Source organism: Hylobates moloch, unplaced genomic scaffold (assembly GCF_009828535.3).
Source record: "Hylobates moloch isolate HMO894 unplaced genomic scaffold, HMol_V3 SCAFFOLD_5, whole genome shotgun sequence".
Classification (NCBI taxonomy): Eukaryota; Metazoa; Chordata; class Mammalia; order Primates; family Hylobatidae; genus Hylobates; species Hylobates moloch.
Window position 1 is genome coordinate 31,368,855 of NW_026652280.1, and position 13,661 is coordinate 31,382,515.

Genomic DNA, 13,661 nt, shown 5'->3' on the forward strand with positions numbered 1-13,661 from the left:
TCGTTGCACTTCAAGTTGGGAGGATCGTGCAGGTCTCACAGTCCTCCTCCAAGTCCCCAGCGTGGGGCCTGGGAGTCCAGTGGGGACTCAGTGATGCCCCGTGCTTATTGGCATCGAGTGTTGTGTTTTGAAATGGTTGATTTTTTTAAATTAAGAAACTTTATTATTTAGAGCAGTTTTAAATTTATAGAGAAATTGAACAGAAAGTACAGAGAGTCCTTACAACATGTCCCTTTGCAATACCCTCCCTTGCCTTGTTTCTCCTATTATTACCATCTGGCATTAGTGTGGCACATTTGTTATAATCGATGACGCAATATTGACACATTGTTATGAACTAAAGTCCATCATCCACTGGGTTCAGTGGCTCACGCCTGTAATCCTAGCACTTTGGGAGGCCAAGGAAGGCAGATCACCTGAGGTCCGGAGTTCGTGACCAGCCTGGCCAACAAGGCGAAACCCCGTCTCTACTAAAAATACAAAAATTAGCCAGGCGTGGTGCCGCAGGCTATAGCCCCAGCTACTTGGAGGCTGAGGCAGGAGAATCGCTTGAACCTGGGAGATGGTGGTTGCAGTGAGCCAAGATCGCACCACTGCACTCCAGCCTGGGTGACAAAGCAAGACTCCATCTCAAAAAATAAAATAAAGTCCATCATCAACCGTTTACACTAGAGTTCACTGTCCATGTTGTACCATTTTATGGGTTTTGACAAATGCATAATGTCATCTATCCACCTTTACAGTATCATGCAGAATAGTTCCACTGCCTTAAAAATCCTCTGTACTCTGTCTATTCATCCCTTCCTCCCCCAACCCCTGGCAACCACTGATCTTTTTACTGTTTCCATAGTTGTGCCTTTTCCAGAATGTCATATAGTTGGAATCAGACAGTGTGTAGCCTTTTCCAATTGCCTTCTTTCACCTGCTTTCATGTTTTTTAGTAATATGAATTTAAGTTTCCTCCATATCTTTCTGTGGCTTGATTGCTCATTTCTTTTTATCGCTGAATTACATTCTTTTGTCTGGATGTTCTGCAGTTTATTTATCCACTCAGCTACTGAAGGACAGCCTAGTTGCTTTTGGTTGTTGGCAATTATGAATAAAGCTGCTCTAAACATTTGTGTGCAGGTTTTTGTGGGGATATAAGTTTTCAAATCGTGTGGTAAATACCTGAGAGTGTGATTGCTGGAGTCTATGGTAAGCCTGTGTTTAGCTTTGTATACACCTGCCAAACTGTCTTCCTCAGTGGCTGTACCATTTTGCATTCCAAGGGTGGTTGATTTTAATATTGGAGATAAAGCAAACTGCAACCCATCAAACATAGCCTCTGAAGGATCCTGGGAGGGGCAGCTACTGCCTCCCTGTCACTGCAGACTCTCAACTGAACAACCCCCGGGCCTCTCAGGACTGAGGCTGGCCCACCTGCTGTGAAAGCTCAACACACCAGGCCTTGTTCTCACCAAGCGCTGGGCCCCCGCTAGCCCCAGAAGTACTTTCTCCAGGAATGTGGTCAGCTATCATTTATGTGCCTGCCCCATGCGAGGCACTGAGGACTGAGCAATAAGCATAGTGGCTCAGTGTCCTCCACCCGCCACCATGGAGCTCACCTCCCAGGGAAAAGCCAGCCTTGCTGGCCCCAGCTGAGGTCCTGCACCAAGTGTTTCTCCTTGTTCTTTTCTTTAATTCTTGCTTCAACCTTGTGAAATAGGATGTAGGTAGCATTATTATGCCCCATTTGCTGGTAAAAAATCTGACGCAGAGAGAGGTTAAGTCACTCACCCAATGTCACACAGCTGGTCGATGGCAGGGCCAGGCTGCCTCTGAACCACCAAGCATTATGGCCTCCTGGGAGCTACAGACCCTGCCACAGGGCCCATGACCTGGTCGTCCTCCCAGCCACAGACACTCACTGAGGGGTGGCCATGTGCTCATCTTCCACCTGCTGGAAGGTCAGAGGAAGAAAAGCACAGCCCATCCCTACCCTCCCACCTCTGCAAGGTGGGTGTGTGCAGGCCCTGGGCAGGGAGTTTGGGAACCCGACTTCTGCTCTTGTCTTTAGTGTGCTCAAGGCAAGGTATTTGGCCCCACTGGGCTTCCGTGGCCTTGGTTGTAAAGTGAGAGATTGGTACGACTCCCCCAAGCATGAGACTTTTTTTCCCCAAAAGAGCCTCCAAGAACAACACCAATTTTGTGTCACATGCTGATTATAAGTGCTGTGCCAGAGAAAGTTTAGTGCAGATTGGGCGGTGGGGGGAAGATGTCATGAATTTGCCTCAACTTTCAATGCCTCTCTACAAAGGCTGCTGAGAGGAGGGGTCTTTAGCACTGGGTGAAAAGGCCATGGACAGCAAGGCTGTATCTGCAGTGGGCTCTGCACTGTGCTCAGCTCGGGGCCTGCCTCTCTGGGGTGCCTAGGGCTTCCCATGCACTGAAGCCCATGGTCGCTGTTTCATTCTAGGCATAAAATCCCACTGTCCCCAAACCATCCTGTCTAGTGGCTGTTCCCTTCTGAATGACATTATGCAGGCTAAATTTCATACTAAACTCACAAGTCACATAGGTACAGTTGCAAAGGGCCTCTGAGTTCATGGGCTTGGTTTGAGCACTGCTTCAGTGTCTGCTAGCGGGATGACACTAAGACAATTGCTCAGCTCCTCTGTGCCTCCATCATCTTGTCTATAACTCTCCTGCAAGCAGTTGGCAGGCAGGATTCACACCTTTTCATATCTGCATCCCCAGCAGGTACTCAACAAATGTGTTGAATCTATTCTACCTACCTGATACATATGTGGGAAAATACTTCTTTAATCATAAACCATCATATAGTTAATATCAATGGTAATGTTACGATTAGTATTAATGTTGTTCCTTATAGAGTCTTGATTCACGCTTAGTCTTCTTCTTGTTCCTGATAATTCCGGGCAGTCTGGAGGTGGGGGCAAGAGTGTTTGTGGCCACACATTCACAGGCAGACACTGCATTCCCACCTTCCCAGCATTTGCCCACACCCAAGGCAGAGAGAAGAGGGACGGATGATGATAGGGAGAGAAAAGGATGTCGGAAAAAGCCTTGGCCAACAGCACTCTGGTCAAGGGCCAAGTGTTTCTCCCCACGACAGCAGGCTGGAGCCAGAGCCCCTCCACTCCACTCCCTGAATGCTGCTTCCATTTCTCACCTGCCGGGAAGAGCCAGAAGCATCTGTCCCGCAGAGGCCAACCCTTGACAGACAGCACTGGCTGGTCACCGAGCCAAGGACTGGAGAGACAGAGCTTGGATGATGCCCTCCTGCCCCTTTCCAGCCATTTTTGGAGATTTGAGAAAAGAAATCATTAGTCTTGAGTATTCCTTAATGATCTAATGAGAGCAAGGTGAGCCAGGTCGTCGGTATTGAGAGCACCCAGGTCAGGGCCTGGGAAGGCACCTGAAATGATTAAGAACCTTGTTCTGGCTGCAGAGGTGTGAACTCTTGCTGTATCTATCCAAGGCGAGAGGCACCTGGAAGGATGGGTGGGGGAGAGGCAGTAACTGCTAACTTGGAAGGTCGCTAGCTAATTTCACATTCCTAAAATCAAATCATAATTTGATTTTTCTAAGTTGGAAGAACCTTTGAGACCACTCCCTTGTTTTGCAGATGGGAAGACAGAAGGGACGAGGCTTGTCCAGAACTCCTGTCAGTACCCTCCCCCTGTCTCCAAGGCCTGGATTGTTTTCTTCTTTTTTACTTGTAATATTATTTTTTGAGGCTTGAAGTACATTCCAAGAAAAAAATCCAGGGCATAGAAAAAAAATTACCCATGCTATTTGTTCACTCTCACTTGGAGAAGCTGTTAGCTCTAATGACCTTTCCAAATTAATAAAATCTGTAAATGCTCAGTTGTTTATTGCACACATTGAGTTACACCTCTAAGTGACTGGAAGGAACTGAGCTTTCACCTGGAATATTTAGCTCCAGGGCTCTGCAGCCAGCAGTCATGCTTTGTGCCCTGGGCTGGGGAGCTATGGTTAGAATTCCTGAGAAAGGAGGCAAGGCAATCCGGCAGCCATGGTGTGCTCAGCCCTGAGCTACAGCCTGTGGTGGACAAAAAATGTTAGCAATAATCATTGCTCAGGGTTCCTTTCAGGGACTTATTAGAAGAGACCAGATGTTCAGACAAGAACATAAGATAGTACCTAAGAAGTGATTGATTACGGGCTTTGGCATTCAGAGAAAGTACAACTGGGAGGGATCTGGAAGGCTTGATGAGGGAGGTGGACTTTGATGTGGACCCAGTAGAAAAAGTAAAATTAGGTCAGATGGTGGGCACAGGAAGGGGCTTTCTAGGCGGGGACATGAGGTGAACAAAGGGTAACAATGAGAGTGTAATAGGAGCCCAGGTTCCCGGTGGGGAGAGCAGACAGGGGACACAGGGATAGGACTGGTTAAGTGGAAGGAGGCTGAGTTCTGGAAGGTGATGGTGTTTGGACTTCAAGAGGTGGGAACAGGAGAATCCTGCCTCTCAATGCTCAGACCCCTCTCTCTGTCTGAGGCCACATTGCACAAACACCATGCTTATGAGCCACGGGCTCTGATATAGTTTGGCTGTGTCCCCACCCAAATCTCATCTTGAATTGTAACTCCCATAATTCCCACACTCTGTGGGAGGGACCCGGTGGGAGATAATTGAATCATGGGGCCGTATTCCCCCATACCGTTCTTGCGGTAGCGAGTGAGTTCTCACGAGAGCCGATGGTTTTATAAGGGGCTTTTCCTCCTCTTCACTCTGCATTCTCCTTGCTGCCACTATGTAAAGAAGGATGTGTCTGCTTCCCCCTCCACCATGATTGTAAGTTTCCTGAGGCCTCCCCAGCCATGCAGAACTGTGAATCAATTAAACCTCTCTCCTTTATAAATTACCCAGTCATGGGTATGTCTTTATTATCAGTGTGAGAATAGACTAATACAGGCTCCCTCGCCCAGTCACACTGTCCATTATGTCCTTTGGTCCTAGTGAGTCTCCCTCTCCAAGCTTGTGAATGACACAGGCCACTCTGACTTCCAAAATGAAGATGGACTGAAGTCTTGCAGAGAAACAGTGTGGAGGTGTATGCTGTGCTGTTGTTGCAGGGGAATTTTTATTTTAACCATTTGTTAAGTGTGTAATTCATTGAGTACATTCACACTGTTGCGCGATCATCACCACCATCCATCCTAGAACTTTTACATCTTTTCAAATGAAGCTCTATCCCCATTAAACAATAACTCCTTATTCTCCTCTCCCCGTCCAGCCCCTGGCAACCACCATTCTACTTCCTGTCTTTTTTTTTTTGAGACGGAGTCTTGCCCTGTTGCCCAGGCTAGAGTGCAGTGGCGCCATCTCGACTCACTGCAAGCTCCACCTCCCGGGTTCACGCCATTCTCCTGCCTCAGCCTCCCGAGTAGCTGGGACTATAGGCACCCACCCCTACACCCAGCTAAAGTTTTGTGTGTGTGTGTATTTTTAGTAGAGACGGGGTTTCACCGTGTTAGCCAGGATGGTCTCGATCTCCTGACCTCGTGATCTGCCCACCTCGGCCTCCCAAAGTGCTGGGATTACAAGCATGAGCCACCATGCCCGGCTTTCTACTTCCTGTCTTTATGGATTTGACTTCTCTAGGTACCTCATATAAGTGGAATCATATGACTGGCTTATTTCATTTAGCATAATGGCCTGGAGGTTCATCCATGCTGTAGCCTGTATCCGAATTTCCTTCCACTTTAAGGCTAAATAAAATTCTCCTGTATGTACATACCACATTTGTTTATCCATTCTTCTCCCAATGGACGTTTGGCTTGCCTCCATCTTTTGGCTATTGTGAACAATGCTGATGAACGTGGATGTACAGATACCTGCCCCAGAACCTTGCAGGACGATTGAGCTTTTTAAAAACAAAGTGCTTCCAGCTTTCAAATGATCAGGGCTGATCTGCCGGCCCTCACTGCTAAGGCTCCACAAGGAGCAGATTGCCAGCTTGCCACTGCTTGTGCGCTAAGACCCTCCTCCCTTGAGCAGAGCTGCACAGTATCCTCTGCCAGGGACACAGATCGAAGCTGGCCTCTCGCACCCACCCCTTTCACCATTCTGAGCTAGGCTGCTCAGTCTGCGCTTCAGCCAGTGTCAAGGCCTCTTTGTCTTCACTTCCTATCCTGAAGTGCATCAGTCATGTCGAATTTGTCCCTCGCTGAGGTAGCAAATGCTTTGTGCCCTTGCTTGGTAAGTTCTTTCCCCCACCTTCGAAAATGTATTTAGCCACGATTGTAAAAGCCAACTAAAATCACTCATTAACAGTCTCCCCTCCTGTCCAAGGAGCTCCCCACTTCCCGACTCCCTCCAAAAATCCACGTATGTATCAGCAGAACTAAAGGGCATCCTGTCTTGAAGCATCACTGCCTCTGGGCGTTAATTGCCCAGACTCACATTACAACACATTACAGTGGTGACACACTCAGGCGAAATGCAGGAGAATTCACAGTTCAGGTTAGCGTTGTCATTAACTCAAGTCTTTGGTGTCAACTCCCTCCCGCCCCGAACGTTCCTGCCTGGCCTTATGGTCAACCTCCCTGATGCATTTTCTGGCCTTTGTTGGTTTGTGTCAGCTCTTGAACATTATTTAAATGTAGTTTGGGGTCCATGAATGCAATTACCATTGTGTTATTATTCAGAGCCAGATTGTTAAGATGCAGGCAGCTGTACAAGGAGATGCCCTGTGCTGTGAGGTCCAATTTAGGAAGGCCTTCGGAGCTGCACGCGCAGGGTTGCTAGGCAACCCCATGCTACAGAAGTGGAGGCCTCACTCCGGAGTGGGAAGAAGCCGGGGCGCCTTCAGGGAATTGGAGGCAGTGGTCAATCTGAGACTGGCACAGCGCCGGGGAGGGAGAGGGAGGTGGCGTGGGCCGAGCCCACGGGCCTGGAGGGGTAGAATCCTGCGAGGAGCAAAGGGCGCCCACCCAACTAGCATGCGGTCTGCCCGGGGAGGGGAGAGTGCTGCTGGGAGTGAGAATACAGAGAAGGTGCAGAAGCCTGAGATCGGCCAGGAAACTGCTGAGGATACCCAGAGCAGATGCTAATATGATTCTCCGTCCCTTTCTTCTCTTTGCAGGAAATGAGCAGATTTGCAGAAAAACTGGCGTCCTGAAATTTAAAACTAAGGCGTCGGTGCTTGTGAGTATGAATTTTGCTTTTTTAGTTCTGTGGCTTAACAGTGTTCCTGGGAAGTGGGTGGATTTCCCTTTTAGGGGAAAAGAGCATGACCTGGATGGGATCGGCTTTTGGTTCTTCTTCTGGAAGGTTCCTCCCTCGGGGTGGGGCTGAACCCAGGAATGTAAGGCATTGAGTTGAAGGAGGGTGGTTTGAACCCTGGCTCTGCCCTCTTAAGTGGAGAATGTTCCCACTGGCTCATGAAAGAGTCACTCCCTTGTCTCGATTGCTGTGCGAGAGAGCAGGACTCTAGAAAAAAGAGAGATGTATATTTTTTTTTTACTTGGGGCCACAAACAGTTTGTACAATTCTAAGTTTGCTGCTAGGTTGACCCCCTATTCAGAACAGTAAATTCTCATAGAGGCCGTCTAACAGTGTGTTAAACTAAGTGCAGTCACAGGAACCAATCCATTAATCAATCTGAGAATGTCATTAATCACCAGGTGCCAGGCAGCACCTGGAGGCTCTGGGAAATCCACAAGAAGCAGCAGGCATTGGCTCTGTTTTGGAGGAGCTTTCAGTCCAGTGCGGGAAGAGAAGACACCTGCACATGAGACAAAGAACTTTATGACCAGGTGTGTGCACCAGCTCTGGCTGGCATGGCCCAGGCAGAAATGCTGGGGATGGGAAATGGTTAGGGAAGACTTCCTGGAGAAGGAGAGGCTTGAACTGGACTGATGGAGGAGGGAGGCCATTCCAGGAAGGAAGGAACAGGGGTGGATGCCTATGTGGAGGATGGCGTAGGCATGGGTCTGAGGGTGGGAGTGGAGAAGATGCTGGTGAGGTAGGACAGGGCCAGGTGCTGGAGGGCTTGGCATGGTTTCAGGAATGGTCCAGATGCAAAGAATCAGGATGGAATAAAGGATTCTTCACCTATGTAAATAAAATTTAGTTTCTGCCAGTTTGTCGGCCACTCCATGACATGAAAATGGCTGCATGAATTTTTCACAAACTTGAGGTTGTATTTGAGATCAGTCTATACGCTGAGTAAATTACAGGAAATCTACATTGGAGATATTCCCTTTGTCTCAGAGAGAGAGAGAGAATGAGAGAGACACAGAAAGAGAGAGAGAGAGAAACTTTTCCACACAGCTGCAGCCAAGGGCCACCAGAGCCCTGCAAGGCCAGTAATGGGGCCACATCTTGAGCTCCTGGTGGACAGTCACCAATACAGCACTCCCAATTGTCCACTTGCCTTTCCCCAGAGCTGCTTCTCACACAGGGAGCTCTAGGTACTGTGCTCAGGATGAGGGGCAGCTGGGATTTATTTATTTAATGATGATTAATTAATATTTGTCCCAAGCAAGCAGGAGAAGGAAGCTAGTTATAAATCTCCATAACAACAGCCAGTATTCACATTGGATGAGCAATTCGTAGCACTCTTAATGGTACTGCCTCACAGGTGCTTTACAAAGGCTCTGTCCAGTATTCCCATTTTGCAGATGAAGAAACTGAGGCTCAGAATCATTCAAACTTATTAGTTTGCTCTGCTAGTAAGTGGTAGAGCTGCCTAAGAAGTCTACACTGACTTTCCACTGCACATAATTGGACATTGCTCCGATTATGCAACAGGTCCTTTTGGCTCAGCCCTTGCCTCCTGCTTATTCATCCTGGGGAAGAAGAATAATTGTTGTGCTGCCCCACGGGGTCGGTTGTCATGACTCTCTCTGTTCTGGATGCCCACGTTTTGCTGTTGCTGGCTTTCGTGGGCTGTATTATGTCAGACTGGTGGTCTTCGGCAAGGCAGGAAGGTGGTTATGGTGCTGCCTTCAAGGAGGAAGGCTCATGTGTGCTTCCAACTCCTGGGACAACCCTCTGAAAAGATGCTGGAGGGCTTCATTTTGAGCCATTGGTGACTGACTTAGGTTGGGTTTCCTAGAAGCAGAGCCTGAGTCAGTTTTCAGTGGGATGTGATGTATCCAGGGAGAGCTCTTAGGAAACACTTGTCAAGGAGAGAGGGAAGCAGGGTAAAGAAGCAAGAGCTGAGTGGGAATGTGGTCTCAGGGCAGGTCTCCCTGGGTCTGGTCCACATCAACTGCACTGCAGTGATGTCTGACTTGGAGGCAGGGGGCAGGGTTTGTGTGTCCCCTTATTTGTCAGCAGCTGCCCCCAGAGTGTTGCTGGTGATGCAGCCTCCAAGGCATCACCTCAACCAAGAGCAAGGACCCGAGAATGTCGTGAGTGAAAGCTGTGTGCCACACTCAGCAGCTGGGGAGTGGGTACCCCCAGCACGTACAGAGACCTGGGCAGGGCATCAATTGCTTTTATTCTCATGCCTGCGAGCACCACTCTTGTCAAGACAGCCAAATGTCATTTTCACTGACCTGGGCAGTAATTTTCTTTGCAGTAAGATTGTATTTTGGGAGTATAGGTATTAAAATAGAAATCAATGCTGAAGTCTGTTTTTTTAACTGAAAATAACATGTGCTTTTTTAACTGGAATTTTATTCTTAATAGACAGTATCGTCTCATGTCTAAATTCAAAAGTACCAGAAGGTGTATTGTAAAAAGTCTCCCCTCTACCTCTGGCCTCAAGCAGGCTCCTGTCCTCGAGACAACCAATATTGCCAGAGTTTTGTGTTACTTTCCAATGATAGTCTACAACCAACAAGACTGTGGTTTAGATTCCAAAATTTTGGTGAATCTGATGCAGTATAGAAAGGTGCCACCTTCTTGGGTCTTTAGAGTCAGCAGTTGGGGTTATTCCAGAAGGGATTGAGCTGAAATAGGCCTTTTCTTTGGAGAGGGAGCAATTAATAGCCTGATTCAGCTCTCAGTGGAATGTTTAAAATGCATAAGAACTTTACAAACGTTTTCGAACTCTTTAGAGTTACTATATAAACAATTGATATAGGAATTGCAAATTATTTTTACTTCTAATTGCAAATAATAAATTATTTTTATTTCTCATTGCAAATAATAATTATTATTTAAAGCAAATTATACATAAAATTTAAATTATTATTTAAAGCAAATTGTTTGAGATACCACATGACAGCCCCTGCAATTCCCAAATATTTAAAATAATTTAAAATGTCACTAACTTCACTATTTAGTGCAAATTATTGAGGTCTTCCTGCATTTATTATCTGATGTCATTTGCATATTGTGTATTCTGTTTCCAAAGTGCATTTAGATTTCCTGCATTGTCAGCACCGTGTGAGTTTTCACTGCGGTTTCCTTTTATGAAGTGACTTGACTATAATTTGGAGGTACTTCCTCAACATAGGATCTGGTCCAAGATGGAATGGGTTCTTTTGGTGGTGAGCCCCCTCTGGTAGAAGGGGCTGAAACAGGAGCTAGGTCATCTGTCAGCACAGTTACACAGCTGATCCACACTGCCTGACAGCAGGCTTAGAAGACGTCTAAGGTCCTGTCATAGCTGAGTCTCGTCTGTGCATCTTTGGTATCATCATGGCCTTTTTAGGCCACTTACCTCACTTGAATTCCAGGCTATGGGGCTCACACCGGACACTTATCTGCTGAAGTTTGGTCTTGAATGCTCTGTTCAATGCCGGTATACATTTTCCAAATTGAGCTTATTTTATAATCGTGTAGGCCTGGCAGATGTTTTTCTCTTGCAGGCAAGCTCCCTTCTTTCAGTTCTCCTTCATGTTTACACTCTCTCTCAGGTTACAAGAAAATCCTTTAACTTGTTCATGACCTGTTCCAGCCCCGAGACAGATGTTGGTGGCACCCCCATGAGGCAATGAAAAAAAATCTCATTTCCGTTCAAGAAATGGAATCATTATCTTGATTGAAATAATATCTTTCCTCAACCTGCAACCAGATAAAGCATCAAATTGGTGGAGTTTCCTTATCACTGCACAGAGTTTGCAGGACACAGAATAATGGCCTGTCAGCTGCCTCTGGTGGGGTGGGTGCTGTAATACAGAGCCCACGGCTCCTGGCCTAGTTTGGATTATACGATGTCTGGTGCGATGTAAAATAATTCAATTAATGAGAAATATCATTATATTAAAAGGAGAAGGTAGCATAGACCCTAAAACAGAGTGAGCGATAAATGCAGCTACAACTATTACAGTGGGTATTTTCAGTAGACACATCTAACATGCATAGGCAATTGTGGGGGTGACTGAAGGCTACAGATGTTTATATCCTTTAAGGATGTGAGTACTCTGGAAACTGCAACCCCACTAGGCCTAAGATTCCAGGGCTTCAGTGGGAGTAAGGGGGTGACTGGGCTTGAGAAGGTGGAGGAGGTCCTAGTTTTGGGTAGCAAACAGGGCAGCCAGAGGGCAGCAAGCCGATATATTTGGGAAGGGAGCTGAAAGAGCTGGGGGTAGGGAGGCAGGGGGTCTGGGTTCCAGTCCTGATTCACCGTCATTGTCATGCAGCTTTGGGCTCTTGGGGCCTCAGTCGCCTCTTTGTTCAGAAAGGATAACATGGGGGTATCAGGAGAAGGAGGTGAGGCAATGTTTGTGCAAAGCCCAGGATAGTGGCTGTACCTTTGATCCTTCCTGTCCCTTGTCCACTGAGTGGGGAGGCCCTGCTACAGCCCAGGCAGGTCTGCCAGGTGGTAAAATGCTGATTCCTACAAACACTCTTTTCTTATGCACTGCTCAGCTCACAGCACTTCTGCATGGAAGGTTTCCTTAGCCCTAGAGAGCAAGGGGAGAGAGTGTCATATGAACAGCATTAGCTCAGAGTCCAGTCCAGTCTAGTCCTCGCTATCTGCTTGCCCCATGGTTTGGCCTCAGTTCCCTCTTCTATGAAGATAAAGGGGTGACTCAAGGATCTCAGTGGCTCACCTTTCTAAGCAACTACTCTGTAACAGGCACTATTTCAACCATTTTACATTTATTAATTAACATAATCCTCACAACAATCCTATGCATTAGAAACTTATACTATCTGCTTTTTACAAGTGAAAAGTAACAGAGAGGTAAAGTAACTTGTCCAAGGTCACACAGCCAGCAAGTGCTGGAATTGGAATCTGAAGCCAAGCAGTCTGGTTGGAAAACTTAAAATGGACTGCATCAGGACTAAATAACAGTTCAAACAGCCTGGGCTTTCGTCAGACCCTAAACCATAATCCTATGATAGAGAGAAGCAGTAATAATAATTATATCTTTGTGATGTTCTAGGAGGCTGTAGAGATTGTTCCTACACCTGGTGGGAGGTTGAATGATATTCTGACTAAGATACCTGATCCTGGTAGCTCAGATCTCTTGCCATGGATCCCGTAAAAGTGTTGCTAGCTGTATATACACTGTAGAACACCAAGGTATGCAGGCCTTACCCTCCCACTTACTTGCCCTCGTCTGGCCCACCCCCCATCACCTTACGGAGCCCTCCTGGGCCCTTGGGGCTGTGCTGTCTGCCAAGATTTCCCCAGAGAAGGAAACCATCCCTCCCAAACCACCCATGCCTGCTTCATTTCCCTGCCTCCCCAGGCATGGCATAAGTGACATGAAAGCTTCTATCTCCAGACCCTTGTCTTGAAGAGGAGTGCTGGCCTGTCAGTGAGCGTGCCTGATTACCATGGTAATCACAAGCGAATGCTGTGATTTTATAATACATTTCCATCTGAAATATGAACAGGTGTGCTGGGGAAATCAACATTTATCAACAGGAAGGTCTAGGGAGATTAATATTGAATTTAGGATTGCTCAAGGAAATGGATGGAAGGAAGGAGGGAAGGATGGAAGGAGGGAAGGAAGGAAGGGAGGGAGGGAGGGAGGGAGGGAGAAATATCTTCCTTGCAGGGAAGGGAGGAAGGAAGGAAGGGAGGGAGGGAGAGAAAGAAGGAAGGAAGGAAGGAAGGAAGGAAGGAAGGAAGGAAGGGAAGGGAAGGGAAGGAAGGAAGGAAAGGAAGGAAGGGGAAATATCTTCCTTGCAAGGAAGGAAGGGTGGGAGGGAGGGAAGGAAGGAAGCAAGGAAGGAAGCAGGGAAGGAAGGAAGGAGAAATATCTTCCTTGCAGGGAAGGAAGGAAGGAAGGAAGGAAGGAGGGAAGGAAGGGAGGGGAAATATCTTCCTTGCAAGGAAGGAAGGGAGGGAGGGAAGGAGGAAGCAGGAAAGGAAGGAAGGAGAAATATCTTCCTTGCAGGGAAGGAAGGAAGGAAGGAAGGAAGGAAGGAAGGAAGGAAGGAGAAACATCTTCCTTGCAGGGAAGGGAGAAAGGAAGGAAGGAAAGAAAGAAAGAAGGAAGGAAGGGAGGGAGGGAGGGAAGAAGGAGACATATCTTCCTTGCAGGGAAGGGAGGAAGGAAGGAAGGAAGGAAGGGAGAGAGGGAGGGAGAGAGGGAGGGAGGGATATCTTCCTTGCAGGGAAGGAAGGAAGGAAGGAAGGAAGGAAGGAAGGAAGGAAGGAAGGGAAGGAGGGAGGGAAGGAGGAAGGAAGGAAGGAATGAAGGAAGGAAGGGAAGGAGGGAGGGAAGAAGGAAGGAAGGAAGGAAGGAAGGAAGGAAGGAAGGAAGGAAGGAA

General features: G+C 47.4%; 1 protein-coding gene across 2 annotated transcripts in view; it reads left to right on the top strand.

The window, feature by feature from the left end:
* Positions 1 to 13,661, top strand: part of ZBTB7C (zinc finger and BTB domain containing 7C) — a 387,518-nt gene that overhangs the window by 218,706 nt on the left and 155,151 nt on the right. For both annotated transcript variants that reach the window (XM_058438382.1, XM_032152367.2), the window contains exon 4: positions 7,117 to 7,178. The gene's annotated coding sequence lies outside the window, so the exon portion shown is untranslated. The remainder of the gene's footprint in view (positions 1 to 7,116; positions 7,179 to 13,661) is intronic.